The sequence below is a fragment of the Stegodyphus dumicola genome, chromosome 11 (genome assembly GCF_044657685.1).
Source record: "Stegodyphus dumicola isolate Sdum_Otavi_A_Nest chromosome 11, ASM4465768v1".
Classification (NCBI taxonomy): Eukaryota; Metazoa; Arthropoda; class Arachnida; order Araneae; family Eresidae; genus Stegodyphus; species Stegodyphus dumicola.
This window is the reverse complement of record NC_140778.1, coordinates 115,210,967-115,215,950: the sequence shown is the minus strand read 5'-3', so window position 1 is coordinate 115,215,950 and position 4,984 is coordinate 115,210,967.

Genomic DNA, 4,984 nt, shown 5'->3' with positions numbered 1-4,984 from the left:
GGAATGTAAATTTTTAAATGACTTAATATGCTAATATAAAAGTTTTTCAGAAGCAGCATTTAAGCTGCGTTTCAAGAGTTTGAGAGGAGTAGTAGTGGAGTTAGCTTCGAGTTTATGCTGCGTGGTTGAAATTAGCTCTCTAGTTGGTGTTAGACACGTTTAAGTTTATATTGATATTTCTAGCCTCGGCTTCGCTGTGTGCAGCCGATTTAGCAGTTTAGTTAAACTAAGGAGCCAGCCGTTAGCTATTCAAATTTATAAGTGATTTATTGCATTTTTATGTTTTGTTAAATTTAGTTAGCCACAAGTGGTGGTGAATTGTGAGCACAATGTCCTTGCAACTGTTTATTTTTTAGTTCAAATAAAGAGATTATTTGAAACCTTCTTCTGCAGTATTTATTCTTCAAAGACATAGCGAGTATTCGCTACGTCGTAAACTACTACGTAAAGTCTACGTTATATGATTCCTAAAAGAACACATAGGCTCTTATATCAGCGGTTTTCAACCTTTTGACTACCGCGTACCATCTAAACAAAATCTGAACACCTTTAGTACCATCACTACATTTTACAACGTTTATGTTTCAATTTATCAATAGAAATATTAAAAAATCTGATGTGTACACCACATGACTTCCTTGTACGGAATATTGATTCATTATACATAATCATTACTCAATATTTTTAAAGCAAAAAATCTGATGTGTACACCATATGACGTCGCTGTGCGGAATATTAAATTATACGCATTTTTTCTTGCATTTCCTTTAAACTTATTGGACTGAATTAAATCTACTTCGCCGACAGCGCATAAACCACAATAGAATAAATGCATTCTTTAAAATTCACCTTGTTTACCATAGCGACACTCTGGCGCTAGGTTCACTTAACAGTATTATATTTCGTTCATATTATAACTCAGAATGCACAAAATTTATATCATTTAAAGAATAGAATTATCTAATCTTTGCCACATGTTCTATTCAAATACTATAATAAAGCTAGAATGATGTATAAAAGAAATTAAGCAAACAAAACAAAAAAGAAACAGTTTTTCACAGACGATTGAGTATTTCTCATTCAATTAATTCAGTTCTCACTTCGCGAGAAGGCAAAAATACATAAAAACTCAAAATATCTATATTAAAAATTGCAAAGTAAATCTCAAACACTTATTTCCTCGAAAAAATTCCAGAAAGAATTAAGCATGATTTAATTGGCAATAATAAATGAAGGCGTTATCCTGGTTGTTGCGAAGCTAAGTTTCTCTAGATTGGCAACAAATCCACTATCCTGCTGTTTCAAATGTAAACAAACAATGGCCGCCATCAAGAGAAGTATTAGGCTTAGCGGCACTTAAACAACTTTAAAATTGTTGATAATTCTAAAACTATTGCATAGAGATTTACTAAAGGCATAAAAACCTTAACCGGAAGTAAGAACAACACAATTCAATCATTTTTAAAGCAAAAAATGTACAATTTACAAACATATAAGAGTAAAGAAACTGAGATCACTGAGCCGGGTAACAGAGTGGATATTTATATAAATATATTTATATACGTTTGGTGCGGCCGATTGCAACCAAAATACGAGGTTCACATCTACATGTTATAGCAGTCCTATATACAAAATTTCAACGTTCTGAGGCTACTTGTTTTTGAGTTATGCGAGATACGTACGTACGTACGTGCGTACGTTACGTTCGTACAGACGCCACGAAAAATTCTCTTCAGAATTCATTTTAAAGCAGTTTTATAATTTTTTTGAAGGAAAAGAGTATTTTGTTGTATGCTTACGTACAGATATCACGCAAAAACATCGTTAAATAGCATTCGATTGCAGTCAAAATTGATATTTTCGTTGAAATATGCTGCCTGAAACTTTTCGCGATTACAATACTTCCTTTTTACTTTGTACAAGGAAGTAAAAAGATATATTTTGCATCTCAACCTGTTGGCTGTTTGTATTAAATATGCACACATAAAAATATTGGATTAAAAATTGGTTACCATTTTAATTATCAAAATTTAAGTTATAATACTTTAATTCTAAATTTTAGTGTGAAAATTGGGCCTTTTAAGAGAGATCATTGTCATTATGTCTGCTCTTATTTCGTTTAACTTTAACCGTAAATTAGGATCCACTTTTAATTTTGTTCTATATTTATTTTTCAAATAAAGCGTAGAAGGAAATCCTTATTCACACAAATAGATAGTGAAAAAAGTCAATAAAAGTTTAATAACTCGATATGAAGTGCCTTTAAATTCTTTTTTTTTTCGGAGGTGGAGTGGTCAACCCAAAGTTAACAAGTGTGTTATTTTTGAAATTTTCAGTTAGAGATCAATCACAGGAAATATCTGTCAACTGGTCTTTTTCTTCACGAGATTTTTGAATTAATTAGTTAAAATCTTTGTTTCTTTGCGTACCACCGGCTAAGAATCGCTGCTCTTTATCACTTGTTGAAAAATCATAGTCAGAAGGTAAATTTTCAAAACTTTCCAAAGCAAACACATGCAGGTAAATTAGATGTGAGTTATTAAGGAACTATGTTTCAACTATAAAGCTTGCTCGCTTTGTGAATACGTCTGTTTCTATTGCTATAATTTCAAATAATACTACTACAATATACCTAAACTTTTCAGCCATACAATAAAGCTAAAATGCTCTTTTACGCAGATTTGAACATATATATTATAAATATTATATGTCAACTTTATTGACGTCTCAAAAATAAATATGTATAGAAAAAAATTGAAAGACAGAATAAAATTCTGTCTGTAGAATTCAGACAGAATAAAATATTTTTATTCCCCGCGCGCGAGACTATTTATCGGAAATTCTAAAGATACGCTGTTTTTAAATATTTTGTGATTTTAGAATTTTATCTGGCATAAGCACCAAGAACGTGATATTTAATAAATAACTTAAACCCATAAAACGTTAATAATAAAAAGGAAAAAAATCGTAACGCCATAGTAAGAAAACTAAGAAAGAAAACGACAAAAAACAGAAATATGTATGGAAACACTTAACACCGCATCGGGAATTTTAAACGTATACTGCTATGCTATTTTTAAAATGTTTATAATTTTGCTGTTGAATTATACAAGGCGTAAGTGGGAAGAAAACGTTCATTAATAATAAAACTAAAAAGACAAAAAAATGGCTTAGTCGAGTGAGTGTAATAGCACAGAATTTACCAGTCTGTTGTTACACTAACTCCTACTAACAAATAAATAATGAGCTGCTCGAAAAAAAATGTTATTACATAGAAATGAACCATAGAATTGTAAATAAATTTCTATAACGTTATGGATGCATTTAAAACAATATAAAAAGTAAAATATTTAGACTTCTCGAGAGTTGTTTATATCCTGCTGTCTTTTTACTTCCTTGTACGAAGTGAAAAGGAAGTATTGTAATTGCGAAAAGTTTCAGGTAGCATGTTTCACAGAAAATATTCATTTTGACCGCTATCGAATGCAATTTAACGATGTTTTTGCGTGATATCTGTACGTAAGGACAGAATAAAATACTCTTTTCCTTCAAAAAAAAATTATAAAACTGCTTTAAAAATTCTGAAGAGAATTTTTCGTGGGCTCTGTACAAACGTATGTACGTACGCATCTCGCATAACTCAAAAACGAGTAGCCTCAGAACGTTGAAATTTCGTTTATAGGACTGTTAATACATGTAGATGTGCACCTCGTGTTTTGGTTGCAATAGGCTGCAACAAACGCATATAAATATATTTATATATATATATCCACTCTGTTACCCGGCTCAGTGATCTCAGTTTCTTTACTCTTATATGTTTGTAAATTGTACATTTTTTTGCTTTAAAAATGATTGAATTATGTTGTTCTTATCGTCCGGTTAAGGTTTTTATGCCGTTAGTAAATCTCTATGCAATATTTTTAGAATTATCAACAATTTTAAAGTTGTTTAAGTGCCGCTAAGCCTAATAATTTTTTTCGATGGCGGCCATTGCTTCTTTACATTTAAAACAGCAGGATAGTGGATTTGTTGCCAATCTAGAGAAACTTAGCTTCGCAACAACCAGGATAACGCCTTCATTTATTATTGCGAATTAAATCATAGTTAATCCTTTCTGGAATTTTTTTGAATATAATATGGAATTTTTTTGGAAATAAGTGTTTAAGATTTACTTCGTAATTTTTAATACAGGTATTTTGAGTTTTTATGTATTGTTGCCTTATCGCGAAATGAGAACTGAATTAATTGAGTGAGAAATACTCAATCGTCTGTAAAAACTGTTTCTTTTTTGTTTTGCTTGCTTAATTTCTTTTATACATCGTTCTAGCTTTATTATAGTATTTGAATAGAACATGTGACTACGATTAGATAATTCTTTAAATGATATAAATTTTGTGCATTCTGAGTTATAATGTGAACGAAATATAATACTATTAAGTGAATCTAGCGCCAGAGTGTCGCTATGGTAAACAAATAGAGTGAATTTTAAAGAATGCATTTATTCTATTGTGGTTTATGCACTGTCTGCGAAGTAGATTTAATTCAATCCAATACGTTTAAATGAAATGCAAGAAAAAATGCGTATAATTTAATATTCCGCACAGCGACGTCATATGGTGTACACATCAGATTTTTTGCTTTAAAAATATTGAGTAATGATTATGTATAATGAATCAAACATGATTTTTTTCCTCTCTCTTTTACTGTGTCTCTCTGCATGTATTTATGTATGTGTTCATAATTATGTATTGGACGTATTGAAAAGTGTCGAAGAAATTAATTCAATCCAATACGTTTAAATGAAATGCAAGAAAAAATGCGTATAATTTAATATTCCGCACAGCGACGTCATATGGTGTACACATCAGATTTTTTGCTTTAAAAATATTGAGTAATGATTATGTATAATGAATCAAACATGATTTTTTTCCTCTCTCTTTTACTGTGTCTCTCTGCATGTATTTATGTATGTGTTCATAATTAT